Here is a 27,646-nt window from a genome sequence, read left to right on the forward strand (position 1 = left end):
GTCAGTAATTGCAATGCATTCCCTGTGTTCATGGTACAGTTTGAGACCAAACAACACGTAAACATCTAACAACAGAATGACAAAACCAGTACAACAATTGTTTCATACAATCCTAACTTTCTTTCACAGAAAACAATATTTTTTCTACCTACAGCTGGCAAGCATAAATGTTTCTCTGCCACAATTACCCATGCCTTTACTATCTCAAAATTACATTGCTGTGGTAAGACTCTCTGTGCAAAGAAACCCAGGAGGGACTTCTCAGAAGATCCCACTTCAGCCTCCTTACAAAGTTGAGTCATGTTACACAAGTGCTTCATGGTTTGCACAAGGTTCCACTAAGCTCCAACTAAATCCCAGGTGGGGTATAAAACCGTGGGCTTTAGCCCACGCTTGCCCTTGAAGCCACCACCACATAAAAGCCTCTCTCCCCCTCCCCAGGACCTGCTGCCATAACATGCATCAGCAGAGCCCTGCAAGGCCACCTCTCCACTGAACACATAGGGAGCAACTGTCATGAAAATGAGAGATTACTTGGAGTCTCTCCTGTTTGATCTGCAAATCTGATTTGTTAATATTGCAAGTACACAGCAAGAATATTCTTTTATCTTTATCCTTTCTGCCAGACAAAAGGGCAGAGGGATAGGAGCGACTCTGCCACCTCAGCCATCTTGTTCTATGGGTAGGGCTAAGCCACAAAGGCAACTCCTGCTATGTTTTATAAGCTTCCAAAGACATATGAATACTTTTTCACACACATATTATTTCATTTTTGTTTTCTGAATTATAAATGAGAGAGAAATGGAGATGTTTTAACGACAGAAAATGGCAACGTTCTTGTGCTTTCTAAGCTGGTATACACTACCTCAACACCAAACACAACCCAGAACAGCATCTCTAACAGTAAACACAACCCAGAACAGCATCTCTAACAGTATCTTTTTTTTTTTTTTTTTTTTTTTAAAAACCCTCACCTGTTCATTTCCACCTGTAAAAGACAGTTCCTCTGCAGGAAATGTAAGGGGAATTCCCCTATGCAGTCTCTAAGCAATCCCACAGGGGAAGTCTCACAGGAGCCCACAGCCTGTCACAGCTCCCGGCAAGGAGCCCCCCACCACCCCAACATGGCTGCCGCCTGCTGGGCCCCATCCTGCTGCCTGGCCGAGCTTGCTCGGTTTAGAGATTTTTAGCCTCACCAGAGGGGAAAAGCAGCCACTCTGCCTACTCAGTTTAAACCCGAGGCCACAGCTGGTCTTCACAGGATCAGCTCCCTCACCTGACAGGCCTTAGCCTTCCCCTCCCCACAGCTGAAGCCAGCTTGGTCCTAGTGGTAAACGGCGGCCAGCCAGCCTGGGCTGCTCTCAGTCCTTCCCTCCCAGTGGCTGTAAGACTAATTGTACTTTTGTATTATTACATAAATCTCCTCTTTGGTGTTGATACTGATTGAACAGCAGATATTGAATGATGTTCAATTATAGCACATAGAAGGAAATTATTGAGGACAGTTGCAGCACAGCATTAGCAGGCGGTCCCTCTCAGACTGAGCTCTGTGCAGCTTTCCTGGGGATCGCCATACAGGAGAAGCCTGATTACCATAACCAACAACACACCTTTGATATCTGTATATTTTTTACTGAAGTTCAGGATTCCTGTCTTCCACAGGCAGGGTGAAAAAAATGGTGTAAGCAGGAACTGCTGACATCCATCTCCTTTCCCTATCTCATTGCCCCTGTTTCCCAACCCCTTGCAAACCTGCCTGTTCTCCTCATTTTCTTCAGCTCCTTCTGATTCACTCCCACCTCGTTAAGTACTAATAACCACAGCAACTTCCTGACTAGCCTTAAAAGATGGTTGGTCTTCAAGGCCCACATGATGGCTTCACCACCCCATTTGGTGACCCCTAGGATATGCGGATTGCACGGTTCAGTCCTTGCTGGACAGCCCTGGCTATGCTGACATTGCAAGGATGCCGAGACTTTTCACGGAAATACAAAACTTTTACGTCCTGCATGTAAACTCAGATCCAAGCTATTATGTTCCCTTAAGTAAGAATTATTTTAATGTTAATAGCACAGTCTAGAAAATATGAACTTATTCTAAATATAACAATGTAAGCCTTATTCATATGATACTTTGCAGAGTCCAACTGAAACAGAAAAACTAGCAGCTCATACAAGCAAGTTGAGGTGAGAAAACAGTAGTTACCCTCAGAGAACTGTGAAACCCTGTTCCAAAGGATTGACTTAAAATGACAGAAGCTGGACAACTTGATGAATGTTTTCTGTACCAAAGCCTCTAAAACAGTCTACCAAGTCCTTGTTATTCAGAAGGTTCTTTTCTGCAGACATGAATATTGTTCAGTTTCTAAAAATAAAGCTCCATTTTAAATACTTCTGCAATTTTTTGCAAGGAGCGTATCAAGCGGATGAATCTAGTATTGAGCGTACAAAGCTCACTGGTACCCACAGTGAGAAAGAAGGGGGCTTCCAGCTAGCTGAAGATCCTGGAGACTGGCATAAAAAGAAGGACTTATCTCTGACTAAGAAGAAAGCAGTTGGTTTTAACAATTTGATAAAATTTATGAGCTGTTCCAAATTATTAGATTAGAAGCTATTAAAAGGTCATGAGGATGTTTTGATATTGAGTGACAACATTCTGATAAGACATTTGCAAAGTTAATGTACACGAACAAAAAAGATTTGATGAAATATTAGAAAAATTACTATAATAAGGTGAATTCATAGTATAAGTAGGATCAGGGACATCTCCAATCAACTCCCTTGATGTTAACCAATGCAACTCTTGGACTATAACCTACAAAGTTTTAAAATAGAGTAAGCTGCTGTTCTTCAACAATAAAATATTTTTAGCCTTGCACTGCTTTTCAAAATGGTCATAAGCAAAAGGCAGTTAAATAGATTTTTAGACCGTGTATCACTGGCAAGACAGAAGCTGTCATTTTTGAGTATGACAAGAAGATAGAGGCATTCAAGAGGAAACATCATAGAGAGCCATACAATGAGAAGCTTTTGACATCATATAGTTTCCCCATAACTAACTGCTAACTGGCACATAACAACAATGAACACGCAGATGGAGATTTAAGGATCTAATCTTCTAAATAGGCTCTTCTATTAAAGTAGTTTGAAAAAATACCAACTTTTGAAGATGGTGTTTTATATATAATACTATCTATAATGTTATAGATTTTACAATCTAACTCTAATGAATCAGAAAATGGCTGCTCAAAGCATAATACAATTGCAAGTATTCTCATTATTTAAAGTACCTTTTTCACAAACCATTTAATTGCACTGTTGCCAAAAACAATCCTTAAGTAATATATATTTCTGAATGTAATTTGTGATTGAGTAATATCTTACTAGAACAGCTACAGAGAAAAATACATTATACCACACACACACACACAAAAAAGTACACCAATGTTACAGAACCTAATGCTTTTGGCCTATTCCTGCCAAATGCTAAAGACCACATTTTACCATGAGCTTTTAATCACTACCATCAGTGAACTCAGTGTATGCAACTGAAAGGAGTTTCTAGCCTAAGAGCCTAAACTTTCTGCTCTGTGATTGTCTCCATTTAATCTCTGTTGAAAAGACCCCTAAAAGAAAAGGCGTAACTTGCTGTCAGACTGGTTTTACGAAAACATGTATTATATGGCATATATACAGAGGTTGCAAATAGTGTAATTAAATGACCACACCAAAATTTTGCAATAGTAACCAAAAGAAATGCTAAAACCAAAATCTGCAGAGACTGGACATGAGAGGGATGACAGACTGAGGCTGTCAAAGAAGAGCATGAGTCATTTCAACCCTTCCACATCCCTCTATGCTAAATCCCACTTGCCACTGCAAAAGAACATATTTCAGAGGGAAATGCTGAAAAACTATATCCAGAAAATACACAAAGCAAATATAAATCAAATATGCTGAAGCATTTTTCTCTCTCCTTTTCTAGGATGATTTCTAAATATATACTCCCTCTCCAAACACAATTTACTGACTGATGATGAACTGATTCACTACAAACATGAAAATCTTGTAAGTACTAGCAGGACATAGCTTTGAATTTCACAATCTATGGCATGCAACCTCATCCAGCAGTTCTGAGTTGTTTTTCTCTATTTCTGAATGAAATACAGTCTGACGTGGATGTTTCATCTTGAAAATAAAAAAACTACAAAATTACCTCCCTAATGGATGTGTTACACCTGAATGTAACAAGAAGATATAACCCAAGTTCCTATTACAATAGAAATAACAACATGAAACTAATTTCCATTAAATTTATTTCATATAGAAGTATTTTTTCTCCCTGGACACAGAAATGCAAGTGCTTACAATTTAAGAGTGCTGTTTTGGTTTAAGTAGTATTGGGGGTATTGATTTGGGAAAAAGAATCACTTAAAATTAATAAATGTAGTACCTTAAAAAAAAAAAAAAAAAAAAAACAAAACTCAAATATTTCCTTATTTTTACCTGAATAGACTTACAATCTTTCTTGTAAGCAGCATAACCAGAAAAAAAATCACAGCTTCCTTCCTAAAGCTTATCGAGTTGCACAGTTTTATTGTTAATCAATGAGGATAAAAAGGCTTTAAGACATAATTTTTCTAGCAAGCATGTACAACTAAGGAGACAACAAAAGGTCAGAAAATATTGCCATAACATGCTGCATTAATAAGTCAGGTTTTTGAATTATCTTAATGGCATTTCTCTGACTTCTTGGAAAACTATTTCTGTAAACCACAATACAATTTCTACCATGTACATAATGACAGAAGCAGTAGGAGACTGCCTGGTGCAAGCAGGCACACTGAAGGGCACGGGCTAAAGCCTGGGGACTAAAGAGTGCCTCTGCCAGGCTTTTCCAGAAGAGGCAGGTTAGTTAAAATGCAGCATCCTCTTTGGGAGAAGAAATGAAAAACAATCTTTTAGAGACATGCTAATCCTGAGAGCTGGTGTTTAACTAAACTGCTTTTTCTCATAGAACTGCCTGCCTGTGCTGCGATCAACCTAGCTGATAAATGCTGCGGTGAGCCAAATATAGAAAATATGCATCTATTATAAATATTAAGAACAAGAATTCCACCAGTTTTAACTATTTCTGCTGTGTACAGCTGGGTACAGCTCAAAGCGAAAGCGGAGATTCTGCCATTATTTCTGCAGTCTGGAGTGAACTTTACCAGGCTGACATGTTCAGTGGTAAAAGTGTGCAGATGCACGTTGGTCTTTACCCCCAGACTGTGGGTATTTGAAACAGAAAACCCATCAGCGCTGAGCTGCAGCAGTGTCTGGTGGTTGCCTGGTTTTGTGTTGGGGCACTACGGGCAGATCTTGGTTAGAGGAGCCACAGGATGGAGCAGTTTCTGCCAGCATAGCATCTTCTGAAGCCCTGAATGAATCATCTTCTTTCTTACGTGTTGGTTTGTTTGTTTTAAACGGTTCCTGTACTGTCACCAGGACAAAGTCTACAGAGGAAAGCTCTAAGAAGAATCACAGCCTTCCCTTATTTTGGCAAGAATTTCAGGGGCAAAGTGCATTAGAGTAGGAAAAGCAAATGTAATTTGCTTTGCAGTAGGAATGAGAATGAGTCTCACTCTGTAGCTCAGATGTAATCACGACAATATCACTTAATGACTCCTCCAGCATCTACTTCATTAAACTCTACCATTTGCATTCCCCAAACATGAAGAAAAGGTGATAAACATAAAAAGACAAACAGTTTCATGTTGTATCTCAGGTGTTTTAAAAGATAGACCCAGGCTATTTATAATAAAAAGACTGCAGTCTTTCCAGAGTTCTTTATACAGCTGGTCCTGCAACTGATATTAAATACTACCTGCCTTGATTTTGCAGTGTACTATTTGCAGAAAAATTACCACAGCAAGCATTTAGAATTTGTGATGAAATGATTGCATCCATTCCTTCCCAGCTGTTTTTGAGTAATCCCATGGCCTAGATAGCAAGAGAGACTAAGAGACAGATCCACAAAGTGGCACAGGATAGTTACAATCCATTTGCATAAGTACCTATCATTTTCATCCCTCATGCTCCCTTTACAATTTGCCGTGTTATAAGATCCTATTGCTCCAGTTCTTGTCTGAATGATTATGGTCATACAATTACTTTCCCCGGTCAATATCTTTATTCATCAAAACGTTGGCACTTCTTTTCAGAGTCATTGTAAAATGCCACTTTCACAGGGAGGCATGACTCTTCGTCAGCTCTGTGGATAATGGGCATTTTAAAAAGAGAGCAGCTTGTTAGCAATTACCCTGCTTAGAACAGGTGCGGGATTTGGATATGAGAACAATCTGTCTTCATATTTTTATTTCTCTGGGATGCGCTGGTAAGACAAACCCCTCCTTTTGCAGAGCCAAACTGAAAAAAAACCAGCCTAATCCAAAACAAATAAAACAAAACAAAACCCACCCCTGTCTCAGTAAAAATAAACTAAAAGAATAAATGTGCACATATATTTGTGCTTTTTTCCAGCCTTGATCATTTTTGTTCTCAGCAGAGAGATTTTTTTTTTTTCCTGGACCTGCAAATGTCCATTCACAAACTGAATTTTGGTAATTTTTGGTATTTTGGAATAAGCTTTGTCAACACCCTTAGTTCCTACTACTCGCAAAAAAGATCAGAAACATATATGGGAAGTATTTAATGTATTATGGCTAGCATTAAGAATGCTTTTCACATCTTCCAACTCATTTTGCAGTGTACCTTGTAACATTTACTCAAACACAATGAGCTAGCTATTACACTAGACAAACAAGTAAAAGACTAACTACTAAAGCATTCTGCTGAAATCCCTGTTCAAGGTCTAATCACAGTAGATGAGTTTAAAATTTTGGTCATTACTTACACATGCAATAAACACAAAAGCTGGGAGAAAGTGGGGTCAGCACAACCGATCAAAACAGCACGGCCCACAAACAAGTTAAAATTTGTGGCCACCCACTTTTTTTATGAACAAAATAGTATTTACATTTGCAGCACAGAAAAGCAAGGGGAAAAAAGCAAACTATCATGGTGCACAATATTAAAAAAAAAAATATGTAAAACACAGGTCATCCAAAATACTGCCATAAGGACTGTTGAGTAGCTGGGGCAGAAGGAGACTTGGATAAAATAACAATGGATGACAAAACTGGTTTATACGTGAAATAAAAAAGTTGTGATGTAGAGACAAGCTACAGCAGGCAAGGGAATTCCTTTGACTTTTGGGAGCTGAGCTGTATGTACCACATTTCTATGAAGAGGTGCAATGCCACGTGGAGTTACTGCAACTTCAGAGGCAACTTCATTGAGACTCAGTGTTTCGAAGTTGTTGTCCCTTTTCATCCTGTGTTCACAGTCTTTTAGTTTGTTTCTAACAAGTTTCAGAAGTAAAAATACTGTATTCTTTTCCCAGTCCAGCAGAAATACTTGGAGAATTAAGGAGAATAACAATGTTCTGGCAAGATAGAAGTATCTTGAGATTCAAAAGTACTTACGCACATGAAAGCTACAGATAGCCACCTATAGAGATTTTTGCAAGTTCCAAAGTAGAACAGCTGCTGAACAGCTGCTTTATTAAATACGTCTATTTGCAACACTCATCCAGTCTCCCCTGCAGATCTCACCTCCAGGCAGTTGGTTGTCAAGAGGAGTCACATACCCTTTGAGGGTCAGAGGCTCACTGCTAGCCCCGGTGCGACTCCAGGTTGTGTTCCCCATGTCCTCATCAGTCCAAAGCTCCAATATTCACACCATGATACATCTTCTCTTCCTCACACAAGTCTCATCTTGAAGCTAATGAGATTTTTGTCTGAATATGAAAAGCTGTCTCTATACCTTGAAGATTGCCTGCAAGATTACATGGAAATAAAGCAAGTGGTTCATTTCCAGTGAGCCCACGCACCATTAGTATCTAGAGGAAATCAACAATTCATTTGCCGTAATTAAAGGAAATTCCTAATGTATTTTACTAAAGCAAGTAATGACAAGGACAGAAAAAGATGGCAAAGCAGCAGGCACAAACCAGATTTTATTGCAGGTGACTATGATGTAAAGGAAGAAGTCTATATGAATACTGGCACAGTCATTCATGGCCAAAAAAGGTATTTTCACAAATTCCTATTGATCCAAACTTTAATGAAATGTCACAAGATAATAACATATTTCTTCCATTCTTATTATGTTGAAGAAAAATCACCCAATCAAGTAAAATAATGTATCTCAAGAAAGACATACAAAAATGGATGAACACAGGCTGTGTATGTTGCATACCTACAGATCTTTCTACAGATATAACAAAGTTGTTTGCCCAAATTTGTCCTTTTCATTACTCAGAAACTAAATTATACTTTGCCTGATTTGCTTTAAAAAAAAAAAAAAAAGCTTTTAAATGTATTTTTATTTCTCAGTATATTTGCAAGGTCCCATAACAGATGACTTTTAAAACCGACATAGCAGATTTTGGCATTAATGAGCGGATCTGTTTGACAACATAACATTACACTTCACTGAGGGTTAGAAAAACAGGAAAGGTTACTATGCTGCAGTAACGTCACATAAGTCAAATTCAGGTTTATGCCACATAATTGTACAATTTAAATTTAATACAGTGCCCTTATATTTAGCGGTACAACACCAAGCTATGCAGTGGAGTATAACTTTAACGTAAAACCTCTATTAGACTAGAAGAACCAAAACCACCTTTTGGAGTTTCTCGTTGTTCAGGTATTTGTACACATGCTTAATTTTATGCCATTTAGGAGTTCTGGGGAATGGATTTGACAAAAACATTTTTTTAGATCAGTGACATTACATCAGGAGTTGTCAAAGTACGGAACAAATTTGTAAAGGTTGTTTTGCAAATTTACATCAATATTTTTCTATTTGCTGTCAGATTTACGCAGAAGTTACTTGCAAATAAAAGAAGTAATTTAAATCCAAATGTGCCTTAATAAGCCCTTGCGTGCACATATATATGTACACACATACCTGTATCATTGAATATATATATATAAATAAATATTATTCAAGGCAACATTCCTATAAATAAATTAAAATGTAAATAAGCCAAAGAGTGTCAGTACCAGGAAAAGGAACACTGCAATCTCTGCGTTTAGGGGGATCTAAGGTAGTAGAAAGTTAGATGAGTTTCCCAAGGTCGTGTGAGAATGGTAAACCAGCATCTCTTTATGTAAATATTTGTGAACAAAACTGCAGCAAACAAAATTATTTGGCCATTATCACTGGGATCCGATTAGGAATTTAGTTTTTCACAGTCGTCTTCATGATTAAGTTACCTGCTTTTCCAAAAAATGGTATTTTATTTAAAGCAGAGGTGTACTATGATTCATCAGAAATGAAGATACGGTTTTCTCCTGCATTTTGTTAGGGGAAAAAGACCAGACAGGTGAACAGGAAATTTGTCGATTGGATACTATATTCTATGTTATATAGAGATAATATGTACAATAACCCAGTAGAACCAAGATCACAGTTCACTTAAAAACAATGCACATCCTCACAGCACTAATGACATTACATTTTTCACACACACATACACACAGAGAGAGCTTATAAAAAAGCACTTCCAGAAAGACTATGGGTCACCAAATCATCTCCTTACATATACTCCGCTCAATTAAAAAGCAAAGGCAGTACTAGGAGAAAAAAAAAATATCAGGAATTTCTTGGCTGTTTTACAGGATTCATTGATTTCCAAAGTATACTTCAAGATAATGTAAAAATCCAGCTTTTTTTTTTTCCCTGCAAACTCTTCTTGCCTTAATGGCCAACCTTATCTACATAAAACACTTCAAAGGCCTTTTATCTGTTATATTTCATGGGGAAATATGAGCCACCCAATAATGTAGTAGCCCTTGACTAATTTAAGGAAAAAGAGAATGCCTCTTGGTGGGACAGAGCGCTCTCTTCTCTAGGGGTTAAGATGGTTCTGCCACACAGGCATGCCCATCAGCACCTAGCCTAGGGCAATCTTCATTAAAGGAAGTGGGAAAAAAACATTAAGATGTTTAAAACATTATTTTTGGCTCAACCAGAGTAAGTTAAAATAGTCCATCGCTTAAGGTTTTGAGATTTGTTTCTTTAATATATTTTCCAGCTAATCATGTGATTTCTCTCAGTATTGACTCAGATGTCATTTGCTTCAGTTGAAAGATTTTGAAGTGTTGGACGGCGATCCTGCGATGTTCACCTCTGCTGCCAGTTTGTTAACGCACGGAGGGGGACTTTCAGACCGCTGTACTGTACTGGGCCAGGCTGCGATGGAGTTAACTTTCTCCATCACAGCCCACGTGGTGCTGGGGCTTGGATTTGTGGCTAAAACTGTGTGATAACAAACCAATGTCTTGCATATTGCTGAACAGTGCTTGCACAGCATCAAGGCTTTCTCTTTTTCTTTTTTAACCCCACAACAGGTAGGCTGGGGGGGTGGGTCAGAAGTCAGGAGGTGACACAGCCAGGACAGCTGAAACAAACTGGCCAGAGATACTCCCTACCATATAATGCCATGCTCAGCAATCAAACTAGGGGTAGAGAATGAAAGAGGGGGTGTCTTCTGCGTGGCCATTGCTCAGAGAGTGGCTGGCCATGGGTCTGCTTGTGGGAGGTGGTGAGTGATTGCCCTTGCATCACTTGTCTTGTTTTTTCTTTCCTTCCCTTCTTAAATTGTCTTTATCCGGACCCACCAGTTTTCTCACTTTTCCTTTTCTCTCCCCAGTCCTGCTAGAGGGGAATGAGCAAGCGGCTGTGCGGTGCTCAGCTGCTGGATGGGTCAACCCACCACAGGCACGTATGCCCTCTTCTCACAGCGCTCTCTTGCATCTACGTTTAATGACTGCACCACACGTTATCTTTTATTTCCTTTCAATGAGACTACATTGTAGCCGCCCTCAGTATAGCAGGGAACTGCAGTCTCTCTGAAACAGAGAGTGGATTAAGAGTCAAGATGCTCCTACTGGCAAGTTTTTCCATGTGCTGTTTTTATTGAAAGCCAAAGAAATTAGTAGATACCCTAAGGTCTGCTCCAGCAAAGCTTGGACATTCTGAGAAACAACTCAAATGAACCTTTGATTGCAGGGATAAATAATCCCTTGTGACCTTCTGACTCTCGGTTACAGCTCCTATTGCTGCAATAGCTGGGAAGTTCCAGACTGTAAGGGACATAGAGGATCAAGCACAGAAGGTGTTAGACCCGGTATTTGTGGAGTTAATAGAGATAAAGCAGGACAGAGAGGAAAACCAGAGGATGATGGAGAAACACTTTATTACTCTACATGGAGTTCCTACTTTACATGGAGCTCTTTGTTTAGCATGGCAGCATAAAGAATACAGAAGAGCAATAAACTGTATTACTGCAATTTATAGAAGGGTGCCCACTGCCCAAAGCCTTTACTGGCTGGGGGTTAGGTAGCATTATTTCAAGCAGTATCAAATAGCAATGGTTGAGTTGTTTCTTGTTAATCTACACTTTTTGTTAAATCAAGAAGGATACGTCTGCACTACACAAAAAGAGGAAATAATAATCCACTTGTGTTTCACCACATTTTTGGGGGGAAAAAATGTAAATTATTAGAACAGGCAAAACAAGCATGGGATTAGTAATTGCTGTAGCAATCACAACTTCCTCTGAAGTGTATAGTTATTTTGTAACCAAAGTTACATATATTGTAATACGCTCATTTCTTACTGACCCATGCAAGTGCTATCACTGCCAGAACAAAACCATTTCTGAGACACATTCCATGATAAGCAGAAACAACAGAAATCAGAGAAATCAGGTTTAGTGTATTTTTGTAAAATCAATCTAAGAGAAGAGCACTGTGATTAAAAGAGAGACTGGGCAGAACTAAACGAAGAATATTTTTAGGGGCTCTGTCATATTCTTAGCAAGAGAATAAAAGATAGTGCCATGAAAAGCAACAATATCGTCACACATCCTATGCATGCTTCAATATTTGTACTAATAAGGTGAGAGCATATCACTGAATATCTTAGAAATTCTGGAAGAAATCCATCCAAACTAGGGGTTTTGACTTACAGCAAGAAATGAATGGCACCTTTCGTGTTCTCCAGAGTAACATCTTCTTCCTAGCTGATTCTCATGACCAATAAGGCAAAGATGTTTTTTTAAAAATACTTATTATCTATTTCTTCTTGGTTTCTTGCCAGTTTGAGAGTTACAAGAGTTATAAGTCAGTTAAACACAGCCAGAGAAAGAAGACAAAGATCTCCCCGATGTAGAGGTGAGTACCTGGCTGTTGGCAGAGCTGTTACACTACATTGGATGAAAAGTTCAAAACAGATTTGTCACTGAATTTTCCATTAGTGCACTGAAGGTAATTTGCTGTCTACAGATCCAGTACTCACAACAGATACTCAGTTCAAAATCTCTCCTTGGCTCTGAGCTTTAATATAAGAGCCAAATAATTCCTTCAGATCCACTTCAACAACTCCTACTGAAATGTCTGGAGGCAGAGGACAATATTTGACTCAAAATTAAGGTGTTGGGCTACAAGACAGGCTATAATACCGTGGCTTTTTTGTATATACTTACAGAGATGTACTGTAGGTTTTAAAGTAAATGGATTCTTGGGATACTCCACGATTCTCCCGATTAATAACTAAAAAAATGTCAAGCTTTATTTCTTTTTTCCAAATAATTGTCAGGAGTTGCTTATTTTTCAGTGAGACTGAATGAACACATTCAGTCTGTCCTCAAAAACGAACTACTAAAAATTAGAATCCAGACCCATAAGAACAACTATTCTGAATAACTTATTTAATAAACTACAAAAGGAGAGTTTTTCCAGATTCATGCCATGCAAAAATGGATTCATAGGTAATCTTGAATGTTCATAAAATACAAACCACTTTCAGAGCAGAGACAGGAAAAAAACGAAACCACCCACAGAACATAAGGGTGGATTTCTTCACAGATAAGTGATTAACAAATGTCTTTTAAAATTTGTGAAAACCTGTCAAGAATTATTTTTTAGCGAATTCACAAAAAGGGAATGGTATCAAAAGTGCCGGTGTAGTTAATATCTGCCTTTTGCAGGAAAACTTCCTTCTTCTTGTTTTCTGTTGATTCTACACCTGTGGGGTTTCTTCGTGTTTTCTCCAGCTCACAGTACCGTTTGCTCCTTATTCCCTGTTGAACAACTGAATAATCCTTTACATCCTTGTCTCCTTTGTGTAAACAATCTATTAAATTTTCTGGGAGCAGCTATGTTACAACTGATGAGGTTACAACTTTAGGCAGCTCTAGCTGTTCCCACAGGATCCAAATTTTGAATAATATTAAAACTAGCCCCAAGATCCTTGAAGCCGACCTGACACACACCAAGCGACAAAGTGAGTAGCTGGCTACACGCCTCACCCATGATTTCTGGCTACAGTGGCCCTTCAAGGAAGCAACTTCTCAAGTCAAAGATCGTGGAAACTGGCAGACAAATCCCCAGGCCTCTCTGCTGGGTACATCAGACTGAAAACACAAACAGGGACAAAGCGAAACAGAAGTGGCTCTGACAAAGCTGACTCTGACACGAGTTGGTCTGATGGACCAGCTAGTTCAAAACTTGAAATTCCCCCTCCCGAGCTGTAGTGGTCATCACAAGCCTTGCAAATAACCCCATCACACCTCAGCGACAGAACACCCCCAGGCATTCTTCTGTGTGTAGTCTTTTCACCCAGACTCTTCTTGGGGGTGAATGGGGACAATACACGGTGAATTTTTTTCATGAAAACTAGTGTCAGTAAAAAAGCTCAACTTCTAAAATCAAATCAGTCAGTAACCTGGAGTCCTAGTTCCTTTGTTTTCTACAGAAAGTCTTTGACGGCAAAAAGCATGGCTTATCATACATTTAAAAGTGAAATAAATGTATTAATCTCATCAGTTCAGAACAACTACCTGTCTACAACAGAATCATTTGCAAAACAAGATGATATTTTAATCGTATGATGTTTCAACGTGATGCAGCAAAAGAAACTGAAGCAATACATCTTATCGGAAAAGTATTTGAAGTTTCTAATCCAGTAGAATAACAACTGCATATCTACACTGCTGATGTTATTCTTAATTAAAATATATCAGAACGGCTGTTTAGGTAACATAGTTGGAATGTAGTAAGCTGGGGCAATTTTATGAGAGTCATATTTCTAGCAAAATACCTAGAAAAACAGATGGTGGTGGTAATTATTCCATTAGTTCCCCAGAAAAGGAGTATATATACATTATTTTATTTAATACTTCATATGATTATGATACAATCTGAAAGCATAGTGCAAACAGGATTTTGCAACAAAATTGAACTAGGACATTTTGACTTGGTAATTTTATTACCCGAGTATTTGTATCCTGTGCAGTTATGATGAGTATTTACATCTTACTACAAGCAGAAAGCTAGATTGGTCTTTGAGAAAGAATGGAAAAAATGAATTAAAAAAACAGACATCTGAAAACATCCAAGAGAATAACAAAAAGTTTTGCAAAGTACAACTGCACTGACAATAATTGTATATGTCAGCTTCTGAAACAAGAAGCCACTAAAAATATATACATTAATTCTTCTGGGTGCCTTTACCAAAGAGGCAATCAAAAATTGCAGTTTACCCAAAAGCTGTCTATATAGGACTCAGCATCTACCAAGAAATGTACCTCCCCTCCCCTTAACCTCCTCTCTCGGAGTATATCTGTGTCAGTAGTCAACGCACTGCAAGACACCGCAATAAGCATGTTTTATTTTCTGTTTTCTATGTATTCCCTGAGGTTATCAGTTGCATATTTAGGTAACCCTGCAAGTGAGCAATGAAGGAAACCGTGGGTGCTTTTGTTAAGTAATTTATTTTAAGGCTGCAACTTCAAATATTTAAGCATACCAAGCAAGAAAAGGGCATAAACTGTTGAAAAAAATGAGACCCACTGTTGTTCTGCAATATGCCAGCCACCCAATAATTACTGCGTTAATGTGAAGGTAACAAAGAAAAGAAAAACATATGATCTGGATTACACGTCACGTTATTGTCATAGGACAAAGGAGAAGAATCAAATCAATGCCTTAACTACAGCCGCTTTATCAGGAAGTGCCCACAAACAATACTCGGCGGCTTCCTTCATGACCATGCATTAAGGCTGCAAATCTTTGCTAGTCCTCCACTTGTGCTCTAAATTGAAGGTGCAATTACTTGTGCTCTGACTGCAGCCAAGTTGATTTGCAGGCTCCATCAGGTAATTAGGCACATGAATGGAAGAAATCATCGGTACAACTAATTGCGGCTCAGATGTAGAAGACAGCTTCTGAAAACCCTTGTCAGATAGGAACGGATAGGCAGAAGGAAAAGCAAGTGGAAATTCACTCAGCTCAAACAGCACAAGCAACCGTGTACAGCTCTAGCTCCCCAGCGATTCCTTCCTCTGTGACTGGGTTTCCAAAAGACTCGTTCTTATGAGAAAAATAAATTCTAATAAGGCCACTCTCATCTCAGAGGAGGAGATCTTCACGACCCACATCTATCCTGATACCTGTACCTGATCAGCCAGTTAATGACAGCTAAATTAAGGGCAGATCTAGATACTGTCAGATAGCACTAACACATAAATGTGTATTCAAAGAAACAATGATCACATTGTCAATTATATAGCGGATTTTCAATCATACATCTTTTATGGGTCACTGTCTTCTGAGATTACAACAGTGATTTTTATACCTAGTTTAGATTGATAACCACAGGATGGGTAAAACTTCATTAAGTACCATAAATGGTGGCACATTCTACAAAACACTAAAAAATGTTTTGCTTATGCTAACTCAAACAGAAACACAGGCACCAGCAGTAGCCAAAACATCAGCTATGCTCTTTTCCCCCTCAGTTTATTTTGCCTTCTTCCAAAATCACTCCAGAAAAATTTGCCAAAACTGAAGTATTTTATCAGTTATAAGGGGTTCTGAGCCTGACTGCAGTTTAATATACCAGGTAACATAAATGATACAAGGTCAAAGGAAAATAAAATATTACTCAGAACGAGTATGGAAATTTTCCATTACAGAAACACCTTGGTTATCTAAACCTGAAGAGCTGCCTGAAATGTGACTATGTAGTGCATTTCCACCTTTTTTTTCCCTCCTTATTTATAAGTCTTCTATCTCAGTTGCCAGCTTTCCATCTAAGTCTATATTCAAACCGGTATCATGGGTTTGTTATACCAAAAGAATGGAAAATTCTGTGGGGAAAAAAAAAAACTTAGAAGACAAAACACATACATTCAGAAATTCAAAATTTTGTAAGACTGGCAAATCTAGGTGCCGAAAGCTTAATGAAAGCATAGCATTTAGCATAGTCATATTAATGTAATTAGAAAATCTTAGCAAACTTAGAAAGAAAAATTAAATTACACAAATGTCCTAGTATCAGTGACGTTTTCAGTAGACTAAGAAGAGCAACATCCTTGTAGTGTATTTCAGAGTACAGTAAGATTTTTATTTGAACATTGAGCGCTTGTCCATTTCAGAAGAATAAAACCAATAGAATAAAATTCATCAGGCACTATTTTAAGTCTTCTCTTGACACATTTCTTAAGTCCTCAGAAGGTTTTTCATTTTATCACTGTGCCGTAGAAGAAATTATCTGGCTGAAGGACTGAGGAAAATCACAACCCTGCTCTACTCAGTCATTCACAAATGTGATTTTAAAAATGACCACCTGAGGTGCAATTACTTCCAGTAGTCTTTAATAATTCTTGGATTCATACCATCTGGCTTGCTGCTTTACAACACATTAGCCAAATTCAGTCTTCAGGTGTATCTACTCAAACCTTTTGAACTTTACCACTACTCTTTTAAGACTTCTCTTTAAATTACTAGAATCATCATTAACATTCAATTCATTCAGAAAATCATTCTCCCTATTCTGTTTGGTTAAACTGGAAGGACAAGGGGAGAACAGTTGCTGTAGCAGGTGACTGAAATTTCGTTCCCCTTCCCATTTAGCCTGTTATTCTACACTTACTCTTGTTTTTGTTACCCCTAACACTCACTGATAACAGAGAGCTTAAATTATCTCCGTTTCTTCAAAAGCTCGCCACTCCCTCTCATCTTTACCTTCCCACATTTTACAGACACCATATAACTCTTATCTTTTCCCTTCCACAATTCTCATTTTCTCTACATTACAGTTTTACTATCTAGAAGTATAAGTAGTCCTGTTATCTATAGTGACCATTAAGAACATGAAAGGTAAAGCCAAATCACTCTGCTTTATCAAATGTTCGTGGTCATGAGAATAACTTCTAACATTTTTTAATGCATATAAACACATAGGGCTTTCTTTGAAAAGAAAAATATTAAATGAGATTTAAGTAAAAACTCTATGAGCATTGCTGCGTTGTGAAGCTAATTCATGATCAAGTAACTACATTTTATCCAAAAAATCTTTAAAAGTAATATCTAGGTATCACTTTAATGTTTTTCAAAGTTGTAATGCCTATGAATCTGGTAAGATTGTTTCAACTGCTCCAGCAGAGAGGCCAGGCTGACTTTTACCTCTGCAGTCCCTGTGAATGTTAGCACACATGCAAGGGAACCCCGCCGTTAGCTCACTAGTGATGCGTCTGCAGGGCTTACTGCCTGAATTAATCAGAGTTCTTACACAGCCGTCAGGAGCCCCTGTATTTCTGCAGTGCTTTGAACATACAGTGCACAATGTGAAGACAATTTACATTCTCTCCAAACACCCGGTAATCTCCAGGATTTAATGCTGCAGTATTTATTAGCTCACATCAAAAAGGATTTGTCAAAAATAAGTAGCACTGCCAATCAAATAAAATCCACCCAATTCTTTGCTGTTGTAGACCTAAACCTTTTCTGTCAATTCTTTCTTTTGAGCTACCATTGTATATTTGAATGAAGGTAGCATATTACATGTCTTTGCAGTATTTACAAGGAAATATTACATTATACTAAAACTTTACACGTACACAATGAACATCTGCATAACTAAAATATGGCATAACCAACCTGGAAGGACAATGATACTCTTACACCTTCCCACAGCATCAAGCAAAACTTCAGAATGTTAGAAATGAAATGGAGGAACTTAAAAAAAAGTAAATAGATAGTGGATCTACCTTGAGCAGATGCCACAGGTACAAATCAAAGGTATAAATTACACCTGAATACAAGCCATTAATTTTTGAAATGAAGTGAATTTTGAACATCAGGTTTGGGTGTGGACTCTGCTCTAATCCTCTAATGTAACCTAAGATTTTATAAATCTGAGTTTTATTTTTGAGAGGTAGATGGAATGAAGAATTACATTATTATGCCAGTTCTGAGTTAGAGTGAGAGAAATTATGCTTTTTTCTAAATTAAGATTTAAAATTTGAGGTTTAAGAATTCAAAAAAACTCTCCTCAAAAAACTAGAGCTTCACAGAAACTTCGGAGGTGCTTCATTTTATAGTTGTAAGAGCGGAGGTAAAATAATTCATGTTTATAGACAATCAGCTCTTTCTTTTTCATGTGAATTACTGATTTTGAGTGTATACTCTATAATTGTATTTGGATTGTACGTACTTTGTAAGGGCTCATTCATTATGAATGGATCATGCAGAAGCATGGATGGACCTCAGACCTGATCTAAAATCCTCAGCAGTCTCTCGGGGTCAAGCTTTTAATAGCACCTAAATTAAGTCTCTTCATTTCAATGGAGATGACTGACTTTACCTTAGTACAAACAGTTCCACTAAAGTCCTAATCAAGTTAAAGTACTATGAAAAGCACTGAGCACTGCATTTTAATTTCCCTGTACTTTACTATTTACACATAGCAGCATGCAAACCTACCCTATACCACCTGGACATTCTCCCTTCAAAAACAAAAAGAAAGCATAAAAGCAAACGTATCAGTTGAAAATTGCTTTTGAGCTAACATACTAATTTCTGTTTTTATTATCCCAGTGTATAATCAGAGGAAATCTGTCTACCTGGCTAGAATCATTCCTTATTTACAAAGCTTAGCTGAGACATTAAAGAGGATCAGCCATTCCGCGTATCTGGGAATCGGTAATTAAATCACAGTGCAGAAAACTTAACTGATGCAGGGATGGGCGCAGCAATGGGAGACGATCTCTTAACTGGGATGCCCACAGGGCCCCAAAGCAGCCAGCAAGAGCTGTGTGCCCAAGTGATGAAGAAATGCTGATTCCTCCTGAAAACGGGCTCATACAAAGAACAGCCACCTACCTCAGGGGTGAAAAGTGCCTTCCCACAGTGAAAAGTTATCGAAATATATAATTTCTTCCACCTGAGGAAGTATATTTTGTTATTTAGTGAATCTGATTTAATGGACATATAAATACTTTTTGCATCTCAAATAGAAATATGTATCGTAAGTTCCCTCCCCCCCCACCAAAAAAAACCAACCACTTAAAACTGGGTGTAAAAGCATTGAAACAAAATGAGTTTAGCAAGGATGCCATTTTGCCAAGAGGCCTGAGTCCAGAGTTTTAACATATATAGCAGTTTTTCATAGTAAACATTTTTCCAAGGCAAAATCAATTCTAGAGTTTGTGCCTTCAGAATGATGCTTCTACTCCTCACACATGAATTTCCAGCTTCCAGGCATCCTGGGTTTAGGTACGATAATTTTATTTCAGCGGAGTGGTTGGAGGCACTCTGAGCCTACTCAGCTGGGAATTCTCTAACTCCAGAAAGGAAGAAGCACCAGAGTAGTTTCCATCAATGCATGTACTCTAGCAAGGCCATTTTGAGGACAAAACCTAATTATCATTTTGACATAGTTTTACCTTCAAAACCAAACATGAAAGTAATAGTATAATATGCCTCACTTCCCTTGTCTGTTTTTTCTATTTTAATTTTCTAATTTTAATGAACAAAGGCACTCCAGAAGTGGATCCATTACACATAACAATAGACTTCAGTCTTCAAATATGACCTTTTAATTACAATAAAACAGATCATTAAAAAAAATTATTTCAACAGTTGAGAATGCCGAAAATACAATTCTCTTAAAACTCTATAAAAAAGAGAAATAGTGGCCAAAGTTACAGACACTTTCATTCTCAAGAGAAAACTAATACTATTTGCAAAGTGAGTGGAGGACAGAGTACATCACAATTACACCGATTCATTTTATGCTGAACTTGGGCACGGAAGCACAAGTGGAAGTGGTAGCCAGCAAAACCCTCAGTTTGCATCAGCACAAACCCACACACATACGCAGGTTGCATTCACGAAACAGCTTTTAATGACTCTTGGAAGAAGGAGGACTACAGTCAGAAAACAGCGTGGTGGTGTTTTCACCATTACAGCTCCAGCATCATCCTAAACGTAGGATCACAGAGCATTCTCCATGCCCAGCTCAGAGCAGAGGTATGAAACACTGCTCAGAAAAGATTTAAGTGAGGAATCAAAGCTGCTTGAAGAGCAAGTTAGATAGAGTTCACCTAATGCAGATCAGCCAGGAGGCAAATCTGCTAAGGCTCTACATTTTGACTCAAAGTAAAAACTGTCACAGCAACCTTTCTCAAAAGACAGCTCAGTTTGAGGTGCCGGGAAGAGATGTTAGTTAATAAGCAACAGATGGTGTTATGAAAGGAAACAAAGAGCTTTGGAGAACCACCCGTATGACAGAAAGAACAAAGGGGGAAAAAAAGGATACATAACAGATCAGCATCTGGCTCGAGAGAAGACCCAACTAGGTTACTATCAAAATTTGTTCCTGGAGACAGCCTCTGAAGAGAGGCTGCAACCACAGGGGAGGAGAAGCTTGCAGGCTCGTCCCTCACCCGCAGAGCTGCCTGGCTGCTGCACGAACAGAGGCTGTGCAGTCTTGGACGAAACAAGAGCATGTGCCTGTTCACCGATGGACGCTTTGCAAATAACAGTTTCCTCCTGGAAACGTCCCTATTTCTTCACTGCTCCTGACAGAAAGCACTACCTAGCAAGAACAGACAAAACAGCAGCAACTACAGAAATGCGAGATGAGCTCTGCTCCCTTGTAGTCATTGAACTCCCACCACGTGGAGCCAGACGACTGGATGGGAAAGGGGAAGACTGTGCTCCTCTAGCAGAGGGTGAGGCGGACACACGCTGTAACTCCCGAGTAGTCCTGCAGAAAACCTGCGCGCCAGCAGCTCACTTTCCTTTGATGTTCACCCAGAGATGAGGCAATTTCCATCGTCTCTACACAGACAGCAAGGCCACTTCCAATCCTAAACCTGTGTAGGTACTAAGCAGTCTACCAGGAAGAATGATCCTTCATCTTCCCCAGAAGTTTCTACTGGAGGAAAGTATCTTTTTTTTCTTCTGCTCTTGATGGCAGCAGCGGAATTCATAACTACAAATGCTCTTCTACAGCTAAGCCAGTAAAATTATCTGCTTCACATCGTGCTCGTGTGCACATCACTGAAGACAGTATAATAAAACTCAGCCCTCCCAAATCTTTCTCCTGCTAAGAAAGCTCTTTTTATAAATATTTCTTTAACTTCAGCTTAACAAGAGATACTATTACTTATCCACTACACGTCCATCATGACATCTTTCCTGAACAGATATTTTTATTAATGTTTTTGTCCGTTAGTTCTTATCTAAAAGATAGATACATTTTTCTTGTACCGTTGGTGACAGAGATAAGATAATATTAGAAGAATGGTCATGTATTGCTTTACAAACATTTTGAATAGGCGAGTTTCAAGAAAACTTTCTGTGTACTCCCCATGGCCGTGGTTTCCAGTGCAAACAGGCGCCTGAGAGCACTGCCTTTGCTAGAGTGCACGGCACGTTTTAAAATGAAATACTTGACGGTGGCTGCACACTCTCTCTTCAGCCTGCCAAATCCATGGGTTTTATTATTAGGCAGAAGTTAGCAATCCACGCGGCATTTCAAGTTTCAGTATTTGTTTGGTGCCTCGCTCTGTTACTCAGAAGAGTTTGAATCTCTGTACTTCAGATGCCAGCATGGATCAGAGCCAGCCTTAAAAGTATGTAAATTTGAACTGCCAGAGAAGTAATGATTAATTAAAGACACAGGAAGTTGATTCAAAAAATATTTGAGGTAACATTAATTTAACAACTGTCTCAATAAGTATTCCACACACATGCCTAACATTTTATATATTGACAAACATTAAGAAGAAGACGACTTTTGAGAAAGATTATGAACAGTATGAGTTTTCACAACAGTCTCTTTCATTTTCTGACTGCAGAAAAAGGAGATATGCAAGGCTTTTTTTCCTCCCATTTCAGCATCTACAAATGTTCTTGTAATTTTCTGGAAATAATTCTCTTTTTGCAGGTTACCATAAATCAGTCCCTATTTCAGGGTTAACAGCCACTTCTTGACAGAAAATAAAGACAAAAAGACATAGTTGAAGATTAGGGTTCATCCCGCCTCAGAAAGCTGTACGCTACAGCGTGCATCTTCACAAGAATGTTAACCGGCTTTGGGTTATTTTTTTACAGCTTCTTAAACAACACAGTAGGCCAGATTCTGATTTCAACTACAACTCTGGAGCAGCAGTACAAAAATCACAGGAGATGATTCCAGCGTAGATGAAACCCAAACTGAGCCCATTGTTTTCTTAGGCAGAGCACAGCGGGGCACCATGTATCTCACCGGGTTAAGGTATGGGAGTCACTGGGTTAAGGTATGGGAGTTGCCCAAATATAGATTTCCAAGACAATGACAAGTTCCCCTTCAGCAGCGCATCTCATAAACCATATCAAGGATTTGCAGACTGAAACCAGCTCATTTTTAAAAAAGGTAGAGCAGGCCCTACTGAAGAGACCCTTACAAAAGGCTCCCCTCCTCAATGAGGGCTTTGCTGATGGTGAGGCATGCCAACTACCTCAGGTAGAGAAGATGGGGATTGAATCCGAAGGTAGGACTCTATATAAATTATCGTTTGAAGCTGTGCCCTTGATGATCCCTCAAAGCTGCTATTGCTTTGGTTGAGTAAGCCCTGAAACCTTGTAGGACTGAAGACCTTTACTTCTGTAAGCTTTTTTCATACAGTACTTGAACAAAGAAAGTTTTTGAAGCAGACAATTCTTTATCGACTTCTCCACACATCCTGAAATGCTCTCTTAAATTTTGTGGATGTCTCAAGATAAATGAACCGCCCTTCTGGAATTTAGACAATAGAAAATGCCTTACAATTTCTTTGATCTTTCTGAGAATTGATGCATCCTTATTGGACCAAATAACTGTTATTGTGTGGTAAACCTGGATCTGGATTACTAGGTGTCCATCACAATAATGAACCGAGCATTACTCAATACCAATAATCTATTTTCAAAATGTAGGATTTTTTTCTAATAAAGTTTGGTTAAGCTTCAGTGCTTCATCTGAATCCTTCTGCATTCAAACTTTGCTGAGGACATGAATGCAGCTCCAAAGCCTCTTGTTAAATGCTCACTCAATGATGCTTTCCATGCATGTACCACAAAACTGAACTATTACTTGCAATGTTTACACTCACCATGTTTCAGTAATTTTAAGTGATAAGCTATCTGTTACACAGCATCCTACAAAGTTGCCTTGGTAATCAGCTCTAATGGTTTCTAAGGCCATTGTTTGGACCACAAAGAACTCTCCTTTCCAAAAAGAACTGTCTGCAGACACCATGCAGAGAAAGCCAGACACAGTAGTGTCTGCCTGCACTCCTTACACATTTTCTTATACTAATCTCTCCCTGCTCTTTCTCTATCCTTTACTTTCCTAACTTTTTCTACTTTTTCCTGTATCTTAATACATTTTTGTAGCAAATTGTTGCTGTTCTTGTCCACCAAATATCACTAAGCCTGTCTTAAAGAACTGCCTAATCAAGTTATTTTTCCTATGAGCATGCAATATTTGTCCAAACTCTTGAATATACTCTGGTTTCCTATTCAAGTTTTACCTTTCCTACCAACTTGCAGAATTTTCTACTGCCCACGCGATCAGTGTTTATAAATCATAACAAACATCTCCAGATCTTCATGAATTGCTGATCATCTGCTAAGGACCCTGCAGAGCAAAACAAGTATCACAGAAGCAAAATACAAATAAAAATTGTTAATGGTCTCTGCTTTACAGCCCAAGCAAATGTGCAGAACCAACCTGTGCCTGTTCCAGTACAGCCTCCACAGCAGACTGAGTATAGGAAACCAAAACCTTTGCTTTGCTCCACTGTAGACATACAACAATTGATAGGCAAAGGTAAGTGACAAGGATGTCTCTTGAATTCTTTTCTTCAGCTGTACTATTTCTCCATAATTTCTGTAATGAATATTTACCCTTTCCCTTCTCGTACTAGTTACTGGAAAATGTGTTTTATGGGCCATTCTCAGCCTTCAAACTAAGAGAGAACATACGTTTTTCTGGCCCCAGATGAAGAGCCTTTAACTCTCCTTCCTCCATGCCTCAGCGTCTGTATTGGGCATCCTTGTTATGGAAGGCCCTGTTCAGGTTGGAATACTCAGCAAAAATTGTACCTGCCAGTTTTATGAAGAATTGGAGCTTCCTAATAAGAAACGCAAGGCCAGAAAGGGGGAAGAAAAAAAAAAAAAAGAACAAAAATTCCAAACCACAAAAAAACCCAGTATAATCCTGTTTTTTTAAAATAGATTAAAACAAAACACAGTAAAAATTAAGAGCATCAGCAGAGTAGCACCAACTGTGAAGTTAATAGAACTCCTTTTATCATAATGAAAAACGAACTGGAAAAAATAGATACAGTTTTTTCCCCTCCCACTTATGTAAAACACTAAATGATTCTAAGGAAGTGTTTAAAATGCATATTAGATTATTGACCTTACCAAGCTCTCTAATCCGTAAAAAAATCTTGCAGAAAAAGGCTTTTCCCACACTGCTCAGAGCTACGCTAGCTGCACCCGTGCTGCACAGCACTTGGTCTCCTTTGGGCCCCCTGAGGCACCTTTGTTGCCTTAAGACATAGTTATTTATTTGTGTGGGACTTCTCTGGTTCAAAATGCCCAAAATAAAACAAGGCCTGTGTTGCTTTATTAAAAGCCTCTTTTAACAGCACACAGCACTGAGAAGATAGACAGCAAGTCCTGAAAGCCTGTCCCCACGGCGTGTCCCAAGCTTTCTGCAGTAGTATTGGAGAAACTCCTGGAGGCTGGGGAAGGGACGGGGTGGGAAGGAATCTTGATGCAGTCTCAACCACAGCACCTACAATGAGCAGCCCTTGGCCCAAACTAAACCGAGAAACACACTGGGGTTTTGCTTTCACAAGAAAGAGGTGGGCCTCTCCAGAGAGAAGCCAGGAATGACCAAACGTGAAAGCAGTTTGAGTGACTGGGAACAGGACCTCAGGGTGAAGCAGGGAGTAAAGTATTTTTGCAGCATACTCTGTGCCCAGACTATTCATGGTAAAAGAACACATACTCATCACATCTATACTATTGCAAGCCTTATATTTCATTTTTAAATATCTCTATTTATCTTTAAATATTTACACACATTTTAAACACTAACACTCACCTATATTTGCAGTCATATTTAAGCATCTTGAAAAAAATCAGAATATATAACCATGGATATTTAGAACATTGTTTATAACAATTATGTTGTGGTGACTACGGACAAGCAGCAGCTAAAATTAGAAAATAATGATAGGTTTTTTCATAGGAATATAACACAGGATATAATTCATATGACAAAGATGCAAGTACCATCTCCTGAGGCAGATGACAAAAAAGGTCATCAAAACAGCTTCAATTATATGAAAGTACTGGGTTTTTTTAAATTCAGGACAGCAAAGCAAATGATTTTATAGGTCCAGGACAATGACAGCATGGGAACTTTATGCTGTTTGCATCTTGGTTTAGAATGAGGAAATAAGAATAGTAACAAGCAGTTTTGTTAAGGATTAAACACTGATACGGACAGCAGATACTGAATAAATGAGTATTTAGTATGAGTTCATTATGCTTCCACAGCAAACCAGCTATCCTTGTCTTTGGGATGGATGTATTTGCTCTCAATTGCATGCTGTAGAGCAAATATCAGAGTTCAACCTATTCCAGAACAATCTGAAGTCAGGAAAGGTAATCTGAATAGCAGCTGTTTCCAAAAGTATTTACTGTTAATTAATTACATGATTAAGAAAAGTCTTGATAGTAAACTCAATGAGATTTCAGTTACTCAAAAAAAACTACTAGTAGTCTGCTCTTCTTCATCCTTAAAGGATGTAAAAATTTACTCAAATTTGCCAAAGATGTGACACAAACCTACCCATTCATCTATCCTATACATTTTAAATTATTTATTTTGTGCACTGCATCCACTGCGGTGTTCTCAGCTAAACTAGAGACGTTCCTGGCAGATACCTAAATAGCTGCCAAAGACAAAACTTGGAAGTAGAAAACAAATGATGTCTATATGACACACTAAGATACGTGCTTTAGCCACCTGCCAAAGGCTGTTACAGTGTTTTGGGGGTGTCATCCTCCCACATGCTGTTATAGCAGGAGTAACCCTGGAAAGGTCTCTTCTGGTGCTCTGCCTCCTCTCCACCCGACTCCGATGGTTGGGTGAACGATGCTGGACGAACAGAGCGCACCCAGCGCTTGTAGCAGCACGTCATTGCTTTCCCCTCTGGTGCACACACACCCCAGCAAGGCACCTGGGCGGTTCAGCCCCCAGCACGGGCTCTAGCAGAAGGCTCAGCACCTCATGATCTACCAGTCCTTGGCCCCTACATTCAGTTTACTATTGCTTTTTTCTCTTTCACATATGATCTGCCAGTGAAACACCTCCAAAGATGTCTTCCCTATTCATCAAGCAGCTTTGGCATCCCACAACTGGAATGATATTCCTTTTTTTTCCTCCAGTCTCAAGATCAAAGCTCCCTCTAAGCATTTGAGCACACAGGCAGGCTGCCTGGTTTCTTGTTCTGGGAACACACTTCCTTCTCCAGAATCACAGAAGAAAAGGCAAATCAAGCCATTTCATCTTTAAAAAGCCACTAGAAAAGAAAAATATTTTCATGAGTGATGCATCCAAAATGTTCAAATAGGAATGGATACATGCTGAATATTATACCCAGCATCTTTCTACAAAAAAAGACCAAAAAGTATCTCTTCTTTTGGAGAAGCTGTCTAAAAACCATCTTCAGTTTGTCAAACCAAACTATTCCAATAACCCAAAACAAGATGCAAATGCCCTGATCAGCTCTGAACCATCACATCATGTCCCGCTGGAACTTAATGCAAAATGGGGCAGCAAAGACACTATGTATATTAATTATGACTTTAAAAAGTACAAAGTCTGAAAACTTACTGAAATTATTTATAATAACCATTATTTGTAATTATTTAGAGGTATTCCTTTGCTTAAACTAAACCGTATTAAGTAAATATTATTGGTAAGAACTCTTACGGCACTAATTAATGCTTCAAAATGTCCCAAGAAATTCCATTAAATAAGACACACATCAAAATCACTGCCAGGACGTGTACAAAAGAAACCTGCCAATCTGCAGTCAACAAGCTTGCATTTGCCAGCTTGCAGCAAGGACACTTTTGCCCTTCACTACCACACCAAACACTGAAGAGATTATGTATGCATTGCTAATC

General features: G+C 38.6%; 1 protein-coding gene across 4 annotated transcripts in view; it reads right to left on the bottom strand.

The window, feature by feature from the left end:
* DPP10 (dipeptidyl peptidase like 10) overlaps positions 1 to 27,646 on the bottom strand; it is a gene marked incomplete at both ends in the record, with an annotated part of 562,818 nt that overhangs the window by 250,066 nt on the left and 285,106 nt on the right. The gene's annotated exons all lie outside the window — the stretch shown is intronic.

Source organism: Platalea leucorodia, assembly GCF_965183815.1.
Source record: "Platalea leucorodia genome assembly, chromosome: 5".
Lineage (NCBI taxonomy): Eukaryota > Metazoa > Chordata > Aves > Pelecaniformes > Threskiornithidae > Platalea > Platalea leucorodia.